We start from the raw sequence: 17,252 nt of genomic DNA on the forward strand, positions 1-17,252 counted from the left end.
ACAAAATTCTAACACACACACAAAAAAGACCAGATTTATTGGCCTGACAGAGATTGGAGAAATCCGAGAGTCTGGCCCATGGTCACCCTTTCAGCTCAGTGGTGAAGTCACTCCTGACGTTCACCGTTCATCCGGGGATTGAACAGACCCATAAAACAAAACGGGACTAATGAGGCACAGCAGGCCAGGGACAAGGACTAAAAAGCAGGAGGGGACAGGAAAGCTGGTGATAGGGAACGCAAGGTTGGGTAATGACAGTGTTGACATGTGGTGGGGTTCTTAAACATTGTCATAGGCAATACGTGTACTGTTTAATGAGAAATTGTTTTGTAAACCATCATCTAAAGTACAAAAGAAAAACAGAATTATCTATGTGAGATCAAATTGACAACAGCAACTCAAAAGGCTTGACGGGAGGCTTAGGGGACAGTGAGTTGAAGACAATGGTGATGGAATAATTTGAAAAGGATAGTGAGAATAGGAGCACAACTGGAAGGATGTAATTGATGTCACTGAATTGTACATGTAGAAATTTTTGAAATGATTTATCTTTGGCTATGTATATTTTCACCAAAAAAAAAAGTCCCCCAAGGAGGAGAAGGGAGAGTGTTGAAATGTCATGGGTTTGTTAACCAATGTCATAAAACAATATGTGTACTGATTGTTTAATGAGAAATTATTTGTTCTGTAAACCTTCACGTAAAGTACAATAAAAAAAATTAAAAAAAAAAAAACATTGCCGTCGAGTCCATTCTGACTCATAGCGACCCTAAGCGACAAAGTAGAACTGTCCCATAGGGTTTCCAAGGCTGTAATCTTTGTGAAGGCAGATGCTATGTCTTTCTCCCAAGGAGCATCTGGTCGGTTTGAACTGCTGATCTTTCAGTTAGCAGCCTAGTGCCTAACCACTGACCCACCAAGGCTCCTTCCGATACCCGTTAAACCAAAACCAAACACATCATTGTCAAGTCAGTTCTGATTCATAGAGACCCATTAAACCAAAACCAAACTGTTGTCATCGGGTCAATTCTGACTCATAGAGACCCTATAGGACAGAACTGCCCCTTAGAGTTTCCAAGGTGCGGTTGGTGAATTTGAACTGCAGATCTTTTTGTTAGCACTGAACTTTTAATCCCCAAGCACAGACTCACAGCGTATTATAAGTAGGATGGACCATCCATTTTAGAGTTTGCAGTGAATGTCTGATTTTGGCTGTGACTCTTTTCAAAAATTAGAAAAGAAAAAAAAGTTTCTCAGCTGGAAAAGAAGCCACACACCTAATGAAGATGATGCTAAATACCAGCTGCCTCCCCAGGAGACTGAATCCAGTCCCTTCCCAGAGCAGCAGTCCTGCAGGCAGATAGACAGATGAACGACAGCTCAACACTGAGGCGGCACATGCAGCACCATTTTTTAAGTAAATTATAAGTCCCAGAGAGGCACCCGTGTCCACCTGTCCACCTCTCCGGGTACATTTTTTCCCCTCTCTGGTGCACGCTCTCTCTCTTGGTCTCTCTCCCTCCCTCTCTCTCATCCCTTTTCTTTGCCACCTGCCAGCCCTCTGCTAGTCAGGGTGTTCTCCTTAGCCTTACTGTGTGTTCTGTGTCCTCATGACACCGTTCTCCTCACCGAGTAGCAAGGAAACCAGAAACTTCCCCTGCCAGTCCCCAGGATCAGAGAAATATATGTATATATATATTCTTGACTAAAGCCTGGTTAGGAAATATTTCCTGTCTTTTATTTTAAGCATCAAATTGTCTTGATATAAAAAGGAAAAAATAATACAGAAAATACCAAAAAAGAAACTAAGGTCAACGGTATTGTTGAGCCACCTCTGAGCCACCAGGGCTCCAGGGACCCATTAGTGGGTCATAAAAATGAAACGGACCAGACATTTGAAAAAAAGAATTAGACTCGACTCCAGTATATAGTACCCAGGTGCATCACAGGTGGTGAATAGGTTTCAGGAGACTCTACTTGGAAAAGTGCTTGCACATGTGTGTACCTGTGCATGTGTGCACTTGTGTGTCACCTTCAAGCTTTGGCTGAGTCAGCAGAGAAGAGCTGGATGCTGGTGACCAGTGCTTTGCAGGCATGATCTCGTTGAAAGCTTACAGTAACCTAGTGGGTGAAAGGTAGGTTCTAGAGAATAGGGCCCAGCCTCCACAAAAAATGCCTTCATACCCTGATCACCTCACCTTTTCTGAAGGCAATGTCACCAGCCTTTTTGTGAGTAAAGTCCAGGCATGGGTCTCAGCTTAGGCACCTGAAACCCCAAGACATGGCCACTGGACAGATGTTCCAATCTTATGTCTCCCTCTACCCACTTAGGACAGATCGGGTGGAAGGGCTTCCGGCCCTAGGGACTGAAAACCTGGAAACCTGGATGCCGGGTCCAGAAAAATAGAAGACAAAGTCCGTTTTCTCTACCTTCCCAGATCCCGCCTTCAGCTCCTGAGTCTCCCTCCTTGTTGTGATGCTCAGATGCTGAGCCTAGCCATCACACACACATCTATTGAGAAGAACACCCAGCATGGTGGACCAGGAAAAAAGGCCCTGTTCTCCTGGAAGACGCTGAGTCTCCACATGTGTCAGTACATAGGGTGGCACTGCCTTGCACTTGGGGGAGAGGACTTGTTGCCCAGTGGGCAGGGAGAGAGAACAAGCTGGCCAGGCACCCGGGACACCTGATCACCTGCTAGGCAGAGGCCTAGAGGCCAGGCTGGGCCCAGCAGTGCTGGACAATGAAGGGCTGTGTAGGGTCACCACACAAGGCCTGCTCCTGAGGGCCCTGCTCCTGGGCAGTGCCAGAAAAATCACATTCGTTCTCTCCTGGCAAGTCAACGTCCTGTTTACTCCATTTGTCTCTGTCTCCCCAGCCCCCAAGTCCCCGCCAGCTGCTGAGTACATATGTTCTGAGCTCAGGGCTGGTGGTGGGCTCCTGCTGTCTATCCCTAGTGCCTTCGCATTCATCCGGGTGCTGAAACCTATGAGGCTGTGGTCTGGGTGAGCATCCGAGGTCGGCCATGAGTGGCAGGCCCAGCTACCTTGATGGAGGTTCAGTTGGAGGTATTTTTAGGCCCCCATGGCCAGGAAAAGCAGAAGACAGAAACTTATTTTCTCACTGTTTAGGAGGCTAGATGTCTGAATTCAGGATGGCTTTCTCTCTCTGTGGGCTCTGGAAGAAGGTCCTCGTCTCTTCTGAACTTCGTTTCCAGGTAATCTTCATGTGGCTTGGCATCTCTCATCTCCCATCTCTGCTTGCTAGCTTGTGTTTAATCTCTTTTATATGTCAAAAGAGATTGACTCAAGATATGCCCTACACTAATCCTGCCTCATTAACATAACAAAGAGAATTCATTTCCAAATGTCATAGAGGTTAGGATTTACAACACATATTTTTGGGGACGTAATTCAATCCATAAAATTGTCACAATCCACGGATCTGGAATGGCCTTTTTTCCATTGATGTCCATCTTCTTTCATTTTTTTCAGTCATGATCTCAAGTTTTCTGTGTACAAGTGTTTCACCTTCCTGGTGACATTTCTTCCTAGGTACTTTCTTATTTTAGATGCTTAGTCATCTAGTGCTGCCATAACAGAAATACCACAAGTGGATGGTTTTAACGAAGGGAAGTTTATTTCCTCACAGTCAAAGTAGGCTATAAGTCCAAATTCAGGGCGTCAGCTTCAGGGGAAAGCCTTTTCTCTCTGTCGGCCTTCTTCTCTTCAGTGTTCCCCCGGACTAGGAGCTTCTCTGCACAGGAACCCCAGTCCAAAGGATGCACTCGCTCCCAGCACTTCTTTCTTGATGGTATGAAGTCCCCAACTCTCTGCCTGCTTCCCTTTCCTTTTACCTCTTGAGAGATAAAAGGTGGTGCAGGCCACACCCTAGGGAGACTCCCTTCCCATTGGATGTGACCTGGGTAAAGGTGGTGTTACTATCCCATCCTAATCCTCTTTAACATAAAATTACAATCACAAAATGGAGGCCAACCACACAATTCTGGGAATCATGGCCCAGCCAAATTGATACACACATTTTTTGGGGGACATAATTCAAACCATGACAGATGCTCTGGTCAGTGGTCACGTTTCCTTCATTACCTTTCTCACCTGTATAGGACCATGTCATCTGTGAAAAGTGATCTTTGTACTTCCTCCTTGCCAATGGGGATGCCATTCAATCTTTTCTAAAATTGTATTTTACCTTTTCTTATCTTGTCTATCTATCATCTATCCATCTATCATCATCATCATCCATGATCATCCGTCCATCCGTCCATCCATCCGTCCATCCGTCCATCCGTCTGTCCGTCTGTCCATCCATCCGTCCATCTGTCTGTCCATCCATCCATCTATCCATCCATCCATCCATCTATCCGTCCATCTACTTACCTATCTATCTACCTATCATCCAATTTTTTGTAGCTTAATAGCTCTGCCTAGGATTTTCCGAACGATGTTGACTAGCATTGGTGACAGTGGGCAGCATCACTGTCTTGTTCCTGACTTTAATGAAACCAATCATTCTTCATTGAGTGTGATGTTAGCTGTGGGTTTTTCATAAAATGCCCTTAGTCCTCTTGAAGAATTTCCCTTCCACTCCAATCGTGTTGAGTGCTTTCTAAAAAATCAAATCAGGAAAGAGTGTTGAATTTTGTGGGCTTTTCATAATCATAACTACCCTTTATCCTATGGAAGAATTTTCCTCTCACTCCTACCTCGGTGAGTTTTTTGTTTTGAGTTTTTTTTTTTTCAAATCAAGAAAGGGTGTTGAATTTTGCGAATGCCTTTTCTGCACTGTCTTAGTTGTCTAGTGCTACTAAAACAGAAATACCACAAGCGGATGGCTTTAACAAATAGAAATTTATTCTCTCAAGTCTAGGAGGCTAGAAGTCCGAATTCAGGGTGCCAAATCCAGGGGAAGTTTTTCTCTTTCTGTCAGCTATGGGGGAAGGTCCTTGTCACCAATCTTCCCTTGTTGAGGAGCTTCTCAACTCAGGAATCCCAGGTCCAAAGAACACACTATTCTCCTGGCTCTTCTTTCTTGGTGGTATGAGGTCCACATCTGTCTCTGCTCACTTCTCTCTTTTATATCTCGAAAGAGATTGACTTAAGACACAACTTAAACTTGTAGATTGAGTCTTGCCTCATTAACATAACTGCCGCTAATCACACCTCATTAACACCACAGAGGTAGGATTTACACCACATAGGAAAATCACATCAAATGACAAAATTGTGGACAATCACACAATACTGGGAATCACGGCCTAGCAAAGTTGACACACTGTATGGGGGGACACAATTCAATCGATAACATTCCACCCTTTGTCCCCCAAAATTCATGTCCTTTCCACATGTAAAACACATTCACCCCATCATATCATTAAAAAATCCTTAAATCAACTCAAAATGCAAATTCCAAAAATTACTCTTCATCTGTGAAAACTAGAATACAAGTTATCTGCTTCAAAATTACAGTGGCAGAACAGGCACAAGCTAGACATTTCCATTACAAATGGGAGAAATTTGAAGGAAAGAAGGGATAACAGACACCAAACACATTACATTAGCTCTCAAGGCTTGAAAATAATCCTCTGTTCTCTGAGACTAGACAGTGTCCCTGCCCTCCAGATTATCGGTATTGGCCACTCTATGGATTCTGCATGGAGACCCTTTGGCCCTGGCCTTCAGATCTGCCTTCCAGGCCCACTGGAAGAGCAACTCTGCTCCCTTAGCTTTGGGCAGACCAATTCTCCTAGTCCATCTGACTGGCGACTCCACTGTTTGAGACCCCATGGCCTTACCCTTTGAGACTGAGGCAGCTCTGCTTCCTGGGTTCCTTGTGTCTTCAGCTTCTGCTTCCTTGTTCCTTGGCCTCTCAGCCCCTCCCACATCTTGCCCTTTGGGCAAGTGTTCCAAAGCTCTTTAGCTCCACTCTGCCAGTAAACTTCAGCTGGAAGGCACTCAGCTCTCTTGCTGTGTAAGTCGGCAAGCCTAGCTCCACTGATAAGTGCCTAGAGGTACCCTAATGCATCAAGAAGCATGCTGTGCAAAGGCACTCAGCTCTCTCGCTCCAAGGGTTAGCTCCAGCGGTGTCTCACATTATTCTCCTGGTTCTGCTGCTGCCGTTTCTCTGCTGCTGCTGCTTTTCTCCATCTACGCCATCTTCAGTGTAACAGGTCTCCTCACTTCCTTCTGAGTCCTCACCAGAATTGTCTTTGATGTTCATAATTCCACCAACAGCCTTTTCAAGACAAGAGTCTAGCCTTTTACGATTAGGCACTTTAAAACTCTTTCAGCCTATATCCATTCACAATTTCAAAACCACTTCCACATTTTAGGTATCTGTTAGAGCAACACTCCACTCTCTCTGTACCAAACTCTTGGTTATCTAGTGATGCTATAACAGAATACTACAAGTGGATGTCTTTAACAAATAAAATTTATTCTCTCACAGTCTAGGAGGCTAGAAGTCTGAATTCAGGGTGCCACAACCAGGGGATGGCTTTTTCTCTCTGTCGACTGTAGGGGAAGGTCATTGTAATCAAACTTTCCAGTTGAGGAGTTTCTCAGTGCAGGGACCCCAATTCCAAAGGACCCGCTATTCTTCTGGTTCTTGTTTCTTGGTGGTAAGAGGTCCCTATATCTCTCTACTCAATTCTATCTTTTATATCTCAAAAGAGATTGACTTAAGACACAACCTAGTAAAATTCAGTCTTGCCTCATTAACATACCTACCAGTAATCCTACCTCATTGACATCATACAGATAAGATTTACAACACGTAACAAAATCACACCAGATGATAAAATGGTAGAAAATCACACAATATTGGGAATCATAGATTGGCTAAGTGGATGCACATTTTTGGGGGATAGAATTCAACCCATAACATGTCCTGTATCTGTAGAGAAGATCATGTGGATCTTCAAGTCCTTTTCTGGATTGAGTTTGTCTCTCTGTTGTGAAGTTATAGGTAAACAGGTAGGTGTAGATGGAGAGATGTCTAATGTACGTCTGGGATCTCAAGAACGGCCTGAGTCATCTTCACCATTTTGCTTGGTAATTATAGCTGGTGGGGTTAGGTTTTAAATATGACCCTTCTACAAAGAAGACTAAATGTTGGTTAGTAATAGGAACCTCTTGTAAATTACTTTTAGGAGTTAAAAGGTGGTCTGTCAACTCCACAAGAAAACTACTGGAACTAATAAAAAGATTCAGCAGAGAAACAGAATATAAGATAAACATACAAAAATCAGTTGGATTCCTATACACTGATAAAGAGAAGTACGAAAAACAAATCAAGAAAGCGATACCATTTACAATTGCCCCTAAAAAAATAAAATACTTAGGAATAAATCTAACCAGGGACATAAAAGACCTATACAAAGTAAACTACAAAACTGCTGTAAGAAATCAAAAGAGACCTACATAAATGGAAAAACATACCATGCTCCTGGATTGGTAGACACAGCATTGTGAAAATGACAAGTCTACCCAAAGCAATCTACAGATACAATGCAATCCTGATCCAAATACCAACATCATTCTTTAACAGGATGTAAAAACTAATCATTAACTTTTTACAGAAAGGAAAGAGGCCCAGGAAAAGTAAAGCACTATTGAAGAAGAAGAAGAAAGAAGGACTCCCTCTACCTGACCTCAGAACCTAGTATACAGCTACTGTAGTCAAAACAGCCGGGTACTGGCACAATGACAGACACATTGACCAATGGAACAGAATCGAGAACCCGGCTGTAAATCTATCCACCTACCGTCACCAGATCATCGACGAAAGCCCAAAATCCATTAAATGGGGAAAAAGACAGTCTTTTTAACAAATGGTGCTGGCAAAACTGGATGTCTATCTGTAAAAAAATGAAACAGAACCCATACCTCATGCCATACACAAAAACTAATCCACTATAAAGATCATAGAAGAAAAAATAGGGTCAACACTAGAGGCCCTAATACACAGCAAATAGGATTAAAAAACCATAAGTAACAATACACAAACACCAGAAGATAAGCTAGATAAATGGAATCTTCTAAAAATTAAACACTTATGCTCATCAAAAGACTTCACCAACAGTGTAAAAAGAGAACCAACCGACTGGGAAAAAAATTTTAGCTATGATAAATTCGACAAAGGTCTAATCTCTAAAATCTAAAATCTCTCAAATCTCTAAATCTACAGCAAAAAGACAGCTCATCCAATTACAAAATGGGCAAAGGGTGTGAACAGACACTTCAACAATGAAGACATTCAGGTGGCTAACAGACACATAAGGAAATGCTCGTGATTACTAGTCATTAGATCAATGCAAATCAAAACTATAATGAGATACCATCTCACCCTGACATTACCGGCATGAATCAAAAAAACAGACAATAACAAATGCTGGAGAGGCTGTGGGGAGATTGGAACTCATGTGCACTGCTGGTAGGAATGCAAAGTGGTACAACCATTTTGGAAAATGATATAGCATTTCCTTAAAAAGCTAGAAATACCATACTATCCAGCTATCCCAAGTCTAGGAATATATCCTAGAGAAATAAGAGCTGTCACATGAATACAAATATGGACAGCCATGTTCATTGCAGCATTATTCACAATATCAAAAAGATCAAGACAACCTAAGTGCTCATCAACAGATTAATGAATATAAAAACTAAGGTACATACACACAATGTAATAATATGCAACTATAAAGAACAATGATGAATCTGTGAAGCATCTCACTACATGGATGAATCTGGAGGACATTATGCGAGTGAAATAAGTCAATCACAAAAGGGCAAATACTGTATCAGACCACAATTATAAATACTCTTGAAAAGGTTTACACGCAGAAAGAAACAACATTTGATGGTTACGAGGGAGGGGAGGGGAAACACGAAATAGACAATAGGTAAGTGGTAACTTTGCTGAAAGGTAAGACAGTACATAATACTGGAGAGGTCAACACAACTTGACCAAGTCAAGGTCATGGAGGCTTCAGAGACACATCATAAATCCCTGAGGGACCAAATTACTGGGCTGACGGGTAGGGACCATGGTCTTGGGGGACAGCTATCTCTGTTGGCATAACATAATTTATAAAGAAAATGTTCAACATCTTACTTTGGTGAGTAGCATCTGGCGTCCTTAAAGCGTGTTAGTGGCTATTTAAGACACTCCAGTGGTCCCAACCCATCTGGAGCAAGGGAGAATGAAGAAAATCAAAGACAGAAGAGAAAGATTAGTCCAAAGGACTAATGGACCACAGCTACCACAGCCTCCACCAGAATGAGTCCAGCACAACTAGATGGTGCCCAGTTACAACCACCAACTCCTCTGACAGACATCACAATAGATGGTCCCAGACAGAGCTGGAGAAAAATGTAGAGCACAATTCTAACTCACAAAAAAAAGAAAGAAAGAAAACAGACTTAATGATCTGACAGAGATTGTGGAACACCAAAAGTATGGCTCCTGGACACACTTTTAACTCAGTACTGAAGTCACTCCTGAGATTCACCCTTCAGACAAAGATTAGACAGACCTATAAAACAAAATGAGACTAAATGGGCACACCAGCTCAGGAGCATGGATGAGAAGGCAGGAGCAGACAGAAACGCTGGTAATGGGGAACCTAAGGTCAAGAAGGCGAAAGTGTTGACACCTCGTGCGATTGGCAACCAATGTCACAAAACAATTTGTGTATTCATTGTTTAGTGAGGAACTAGTTTGCTCTGTAAACATCTAAACCAGACATGAAAAAGTTGGTCTGTCAAATCTGAACAATCATGTAGAGGGTAATCATTATCCTCAGGAAGGGGTAAAAGAATGGTAGAATTTGAGCATGCCACTAGGTGTAGCCTGATGTGAAAGGTTACTAAAAGAATGACTTTATTTAGAAGTCAGTGGGCTGGCTGAGAGATGCTGGGTTAAGGTGGAATTCAACATAGCAGATACTGCATGGGGCACATAAAGATCAAGAAAGTTTCCTAAAATTATGTCTGCTTTTGTCCTTCCCCAGGGGCTGATCCCTCCTGATAACATGTCCAAAGTACGTGAGATGAAGTCTCCGCATCCTTGCTTCTAAGGAACATTCTGACTGTACTTATTCCAAAACAGATTTGTTCATTCTTTTGGCAGTCCATGGTATATTCAATATTATTCACCAAAATCCTAATTCAAAGGCGCCATTTCTTTTTCGATCTTCCTTATTCACTGCCTAGCTTTCACATGCATATGAAGCGATGGAAAACACCAGGGCTTGGTTTTCAAGGTGATATCTTTGCTTTTGAACACTTTAAAGAGATCTTTTGCAGCAGATTTGCCCGATGAAAGGCATCGTTTCTTGACGGCTACTTCATGGGAATTGACTGTGAATCGAAGTAAAATGAAGTCCTTGACAACATCAATATTTGTTTCCATTTATCGTGATGTTGCTTATTGGTCCAGTTGTGAGGATTTTTGTTTTCTTTATGTTGAGATGTAATCCATACTGAAGGCTGTAGTCTTTGATCTTCATCAGTAAGTCCTTCGACTCACTTTCAGCAAGCAAGGTTGTGTCTCTGCATATTGCAAGTTGTTAATGAGTCTTCCTTCAATCCTGATGAGACGCTCTTCTTCATATAGTGCAATTTCTCAGATTATTTTCTCAGCATACAGATTGAATAAGTATGTTGAAAGCATACAACCCTGACAAACACTTTTCCTGACTTTAAACCACACAGTATCCCCTTGTTCTGTTCAAAAGACTGCCTTTTCATCTATATACAGGTTCCTCATAAGCACACTTAAGTGTTCTGGAATCCACATTCTTCACAATGTTATCCATAATTTGTTATGATCCACACAGTCAAATGTTTTTGTATAGTCAATAAAATACAGGTAAACATCTTTCTGGTATTCTCTACTTTCAGCCAGGATCCATCTGACATCAGCAATGCTATCCCTCGTTCCACATCCTCTTCTGAATCTGGCTTGAATATCTGGCAGTTCCCTGTCAATATACTGCTACAACTGCTTTTGAATGATCTTCAGCAAAAGTTTACTTGCGTGTGATATTGATAGTGTTTGATAATTTCTGCATTTGGTTGATCATGTTTCTTGGCATAGGCATAAATATGGATCTCTTCCAGTTAGTTGGCCAGGTAGCTGTCTTCCAAACTTCTTGGCATAGATGAGTGAACATTTCCAGTGCTGCACCTGTTTGTTGAAATATTTCAATTTGTATTCCATCAATTCCTGGAGCCTTGTTTTTCACCAATGTCTTCAGTGCAGCTTGGGCTTCTTCCTTCAGTACCATTGGTTCTTGATCACCTGCTACCTCCTGAAATGGTTGAATGTTGACCAATTCGTTTTGGTATGGTGACTTTGTGTATTCCTTCCATCTTTTTTTGATGTTTCCTGCGTCGTTCAGTATTTTGCCCACAGAATCCTTCACTATTCCAACTCAAGGCTTGAATTTTTTCTTCAGTTGTTTCAGCTTGACAAATGTTGAACGTCTTCGTTCCTTTTTGTTTTTCTAATGAGAGATCTTGGCACATGTCATTATAATAATTTATTTCGTCTTCTAGAGCCACCCTTTGAAATCTTCTGTTCAACTCTTTTACTTTATCCTTTCTTCCATTTGCTTAAGCTACTTGACGTTCAAGGCAAGTTTCAGAGTCTCTTCTGACATCCATTTTGGTCTCTTCTTTCTTTCCTGTCTTTTCAATGACCTGTTGTTTTCTTCATGTATGATGTCCTCAATGTCATTCCACAACTCATCTAGTCTTCACTCAGTAGAGTTCAACGTGTCAAATCTATTTTTGAGATGGTCTGTAAATTCAGCTCAGATATTCTCAAAGTTGTACTTTGGCTCTCGTGGACTTGTTTTAATTTTCTTCAGCTTCAACTTGAACTTGCATATGAGCAATTGATGGTCTGTTCCCCAGTCGGCCCCTGGCCTTGTTCTGACTGATAATATTGAGCTTTTCCTTGTCTCTTTCCACAGATGCAGTCATTTGATTAGTTTGGAGTCCATCTGGCGAGATCCACGTGTATAGTCATTGTTTCTGTTGTTGAAAAAGGTATTTGCAATAAAGAATAACTGAAGCATAGTAACAAATCGTTGTCAAATTCCAGAGACTGTAAATCAGCATGTAAAATTTAAGAAAAGTGGTAGATTCAATGAAACCCGAAGTCTTCACAGTCCAGGTATATTGTTGGTCTTCCCAAATGAAAGCAAACAAATATTTACTGTCAGGTGCACAAGAATATTGGGAAAAAAACACTACAAATGTCACTAACTGTAAACTTTGTGGCTTCAGGGGGAAACATTGGAAAATAGCAAAGGAAAGCAGGCAGGCTTTCTGCAAGGCATCCAAAGTGGACATCCGAAATTCATGGGCGTCTTCCTCTAAGTGTCTATGGAAGCCTCTAGCCAGAGCAAGTGAAGGCTTCATAAAGTCGCCTGAATGATGGAGGGCCCGGGTGATGTGAGCCTGCATTGTACACAGCACGCAGTAGCCTGCTGCCAACAGGTTGCAGAGTTCTCTTGGGATAGCATGTAGTCTGTGAAAGGTGGTGTGTAGGTCAGACACTGCAGCGCCGCATTCACTTTGCAGGTGTTGCTCAGGTTGTGAAGCCCCCCCCATCCCCATGTGATCTGCTCCAAGTCACATAAAGTTTCTAGCGGGAGTAACCATGCAGTTGCCCCAGGCGCACTGCTTCTGGGATTTCCGCCACTGTTTGTCAGCCAGACAGGGAACGTAGTGCCTTTCAGCCCCCTCTGCTGTGAGGCTGGAAGAGCTGAGTTTTGGAGAGACAACGAGCTGACCCTTAACTCCACAGTGGAGGGACGATGCATCTGTGACTCTGGAACTAAGATGGTGAGGCTTCTCCTCTCTAGACCTCAAGGTGCAAAAAGATGCTCCTGCTTTAGAGCAAAAATCCAAATGGCTGGATTTGACATTCACTGCAATCACATCAGACCTTTTCAGAGCTAGCTGCGACCTTTCCTCTACCTGCACAACCACCTCAACTGGCAGAGTCCTTACTACCCCCAATCCCTGACCTGCTCTGCCACACGCCCTTCTCCCTCCCTTCCTTTCCCAGTGGCTACATATTCACCAATCCATTCCTGGCCATCAACTGCATCTGTGTGCTGAGAATTTAACGACCCTTACTCACAACTAACTTCAATAAACATCTCTCCGCCAGCAATTTTCATTCCTAAACTCAAGAAGCAAGTCTACGCCTGTATCTTGCATAAACCCACTGACGGTGGGACTGAGTTGGGGTTTTGGGGACATGGCAGTCTTGAGTCATTCCAAAAGGAAGACAAGCAAAACCCCTCGCATATGTTGAATGTATGTGTGAGAGTTTGGTGGATGTGTTTTTGTGTGTGTGTGCGTGAATGAGTGTGTGGACATGTAGATGTGTTTCTTTGTGTATGGAGGTGTTTGCCCACGTTCACATGCCTCGGCACGCATGCATCTGTGTGTTTACATGCCTCTATGAGTACCTCTAGGGCTAGATAATTAACCAGGTGTTCAAATTACTAAGATATTAAAAGTTGTATCTATGAGAATAATTTCCAGCATTCGGACCACCTGCCAAATAGGGCCAAACCCATTCTCCATTTCTTCTTTTTCGCTGAGTGTCCTTTCCTGTCAGACTTTCTGGAGAGATGTGAATTCTCATGGAAGCCTTCCAAGAGTACATCCACCTTGCTTGGGGAGAAATATCAAGGAAGTCATCGAGTGGGGGTTCTTTGTGCTTTTCCACTGTGGCAAAGGGACTTTTCCATAAAGTACTCAGGTGCTCACATGGATGGGACTCCTTACACATACCCCGTGGTGGAACGGGAGCACACATCCAACAGCTCTGCCCTGGGTATGTGCCTCTGCCCTTCCACATCTCCCTTTCGTTTTAATCTTCATTGTAATGATGATAAAGGTGATTAGAAATGTGTTCTTATAGCTGAGTTTGGGTGCCCAAATTCTGACAATACATGCCCTGTGGGGGAGAATGTTGCTCATTTCTTCTTGAGACCTTGGGTCCTCAGATGACACTCGGATACTAGGACATGCAAAGAACACGGTGTTGTCCTCTTGCCCTCATCGTGACACTAACGACATCCACAAAGCTATTTGAGGTGGCTAGAGCCTACAAGATATCTCACAATGCATATTTCAGATTTATTTAATTGTTTTCTAAAGGATATGAATTTCCTGCCCATATTTGGAGAGCTCTCCATTTCATGATGGAGACACGATGGATGCTTTTGGAATGATGCGGGCTGCAATTCAGTAAAACTTTATAAGCTATAAATGCAATCCTAGGAATACTACTGGAATCCATCAAGCAACCAGATACCCTTCCCTTTCTTCTTCTTCTTGCTACCTCCGACATACCTCTGCGGACCAAGGATATCACGGAAGTTGATGACCCCCGAACCTGAAGGTATCTGACCTGTACCTCAGTTGGTGGCCTTCCTGCTCCCACTGATCCTTTGGCCCCCAACCCCTAGATTTCGAATTCTGAATGACGACTGCATTGTAGGGCAGGGCAGTATATTTGACCCTGAGCAAGAATTCAGCTTTTGGTGGTCTTCGTGCTTGCAAAAATTTCCACTCCTCTAAAGTCATTTACTCGGTGGCTGTTTCCTCCAGACGTTCCTCCTTCACCATTGAAACATTTGCTTTAGCATCTCCTTTGGGCACCCCTGGACTTTGTCTCCACATCTGTGTCCTCCATCCCACGGCATCTTGCTCCACCACCCTGTGGCACACTCCCACTCTCTCTGATCAATTCACTCTGGTTAATGTAAAACAGGACGTAGGCTTGTTGGCTCAGCACACAGGTCACATCGCAGGCTGACACGTTGGCATCGTCCATTTGATACCACTTGCCATTGCCGGCCTTGACGTAAGAGAGGTAATGCCCCGTGTGGTAAGTCCACCCAGCATGGACCAGCACCACACAGAGTCTGTAAACAGCCGATCCTCCGTCCTGCCGAGACATGCATCTGCTCACGTCGAGAGTCTCAGGATAGCACACATGCTCAGCAGTTTTGTCACCAGTCAAGTCTGAGAAGCGCTTCAGTACAAGGATAAGGACCTCAGGGCAAGTGTGCAAAGTCAGCGTTTTGGAAGCCGGCACCTTCCTCTGACAAATCCTACAATGATATGAATTTTCACCATCCAGCTCTTCGTCCGTGACCAACTCTTCCAAAGCTTGGTTGACACTCTGAGATGCTTGGATATCCAGGGTAATGTCCAGGTAAAGCTCGAGGGTGTCTGACACTCCCTGGCAGTGGCGACACTGGATCTGAGATCTCCAGTAGCCGCCAAAGATTTGACGGATCAGGGTGGTATCTGGAGAGAAGCTGCGGAAGTGCCTGTGGTTACTCAGGCAGGCTTTCTGCATGGCATCCAGAGTGGACATGAGAAATTCATGGGCGTCTTCCTGTTGGTGTCGGTGGAAGCGTGTAGCCAGTGAGTGTGGGGGCTCCATGACATCGCCTGGAGGATGGAGGGCTCAGGTTATGTGATCCTGCCTTGTACACCGCATGCAGTAGCCCTGCTTCCCACAGGTTGCAGACTGCTCCTGGGACAGCATGTCGTCTGTGAGGGGCGGCATGTGCATCAGACACTGTAGCGGCGCATTCACTTAGCATGTGTTCCCCATGTTGTGGAGCCCTGCTCTGACCCCAGAAGATCTGATCCAAGTTGAAACAAGTTTCTCAGCGTGGGTAAGCACCCCGTCACTGCAGGCGTGCGACTTCTGAGATATGCACCAGCCTGTGTAAGCCAGAGAGGTGAAGGTTTAAACAGTGTATAATACTGAGGAAGCCAGTGCAACTTTCCTACGACAAAAGCATAAAAGCTTCATCCAGACTCCCATGGGAACCGAGTTACTGGGCAGAGGGCTTTGGGGACTATGGTCTTGGTTGACATTAATATAGTTTATAAGAAAATGTTCTACATCCTACTTATTGAGTAGAGTCTGGGTTCTTAAGAGTTTGTGAGCGACCATCTAAGATATGTCTCTTGGTCCCACCCTGTCTGGAGCAAGGGAGAATGAAGAAAACCAAAGACACACAGGAGACGGGGGACCTCATACCACCAAGAAACAAGAGCCAGGAGAACAATGCATCCTTTGAACTCAGAGTCCCTGCACTCAGAAGCTTGAAGACCAGGGGGCAGATTGATGACAAGAACCTTTCCCCAGAACCAACAAAGACAGAAAGCCTTCTCTTAGAACTGGCACCCTAAATTTGGACTTCTAGCCTCCTAAAGTGTGACAGAATAAATTTCTCTTTGCTAAAGCCAACCACTTGTGGTACTTCTGTCATTGCAACACTAGATAACTAAGACAGAAACCAATGGTGCATGCTCACCAACAGTATAATTAACCAAAATAAGAGAAATTTTCTCTCAGTGATGGATTTCCTGGCTGGATTTTCATTATCATTTTCTGTTCATGTTTTTCAGTATTTTAGAGTAATGGACATAATTAAATTCTACTTCTGCAGTAAGAAATTTGATCTCACCTAAGACAGGTCTATTGCTGCTGGGTGGCACAAACTGTTAAGTGTTCGACTACTAGCCAAAAGTTTGGCCTTTAAACCCACCCAGAGGTGCCTCAGAAGACAGACCTAGTGATCTGCTTCTGAGCAGTCTCAGCCTTGAAAACCCTATGGAGCAGTTCTACTCTGCACACATAGGGTCACCATGAGTCAGAATGGACTCAATGACAACTAACAACAATAACAAAGAGAGTTCTGGCTTTTGTCCTGGCTCATGGGAGGTAACCTCTAAACTACTGGAATTTCCACAGTGATAGGACTGCCTTTGTGATTTGTAGTGGGCCGCTTGCACAGTACTCCATTGTGTGTATGTACCATAGTTTGTTTATCCATTCATCTGTTGATGGGCATCTAGGTTGTTTCCGTTGTTTTGCTATGGTGAACAATGCTGTCATGAACATAGGTGTGCACATGTCTATTCGAGTGACGACTCTTATTTCTCTAGGATATATTCCTAGGAGTGGAATTGCTGGATCGAATGGTATGTCTATTTCTAGCTTTCTGAGGAAGCACCGTATCGTTTCCCAAAATGGTTGTATCATTTCCATTCCCACCAGCAGTGCATAAGAGTTCCCGTCTCCCCACAGCCCCTCCAACATTTGTTATTTCCAGTGTTTTTGATTCGTGCCAGTAATGCCGGGGTGAGATGGTATCTCATTGTGGTTTTAATTT

General features: G+C 43.4%; 1 pseudogene; it reads right to left on the minus strand.

Annotated features, from left to right (window-relative positions):
- Positions 1 to 14,421: 14,421 nt before the first annotated feature.
- Positions 14,422 to 17,252, minus strand: part of LOC105756693 (ubiquitin carboxyl-terminal hydrolase 17-like protein 6) — a 16,314-nt pseudogene continuing 13,483 nt past the window's right edge.

Source organism: Trichechus manatus, unplaced genomic scaffold (assembly GCF_000243295.1).
Source record: "Trichechus manatus latirostris isolate Lorelei unplaced genomic scaffold, TriManLat1.0 scaffold00120, whole genome shotgun sequence".
NCBI lineage: Eukaryota > Metazoa > Chordata > Mammalia > Sirenia > Trichechidae > Trichechus > Trichechus manatus.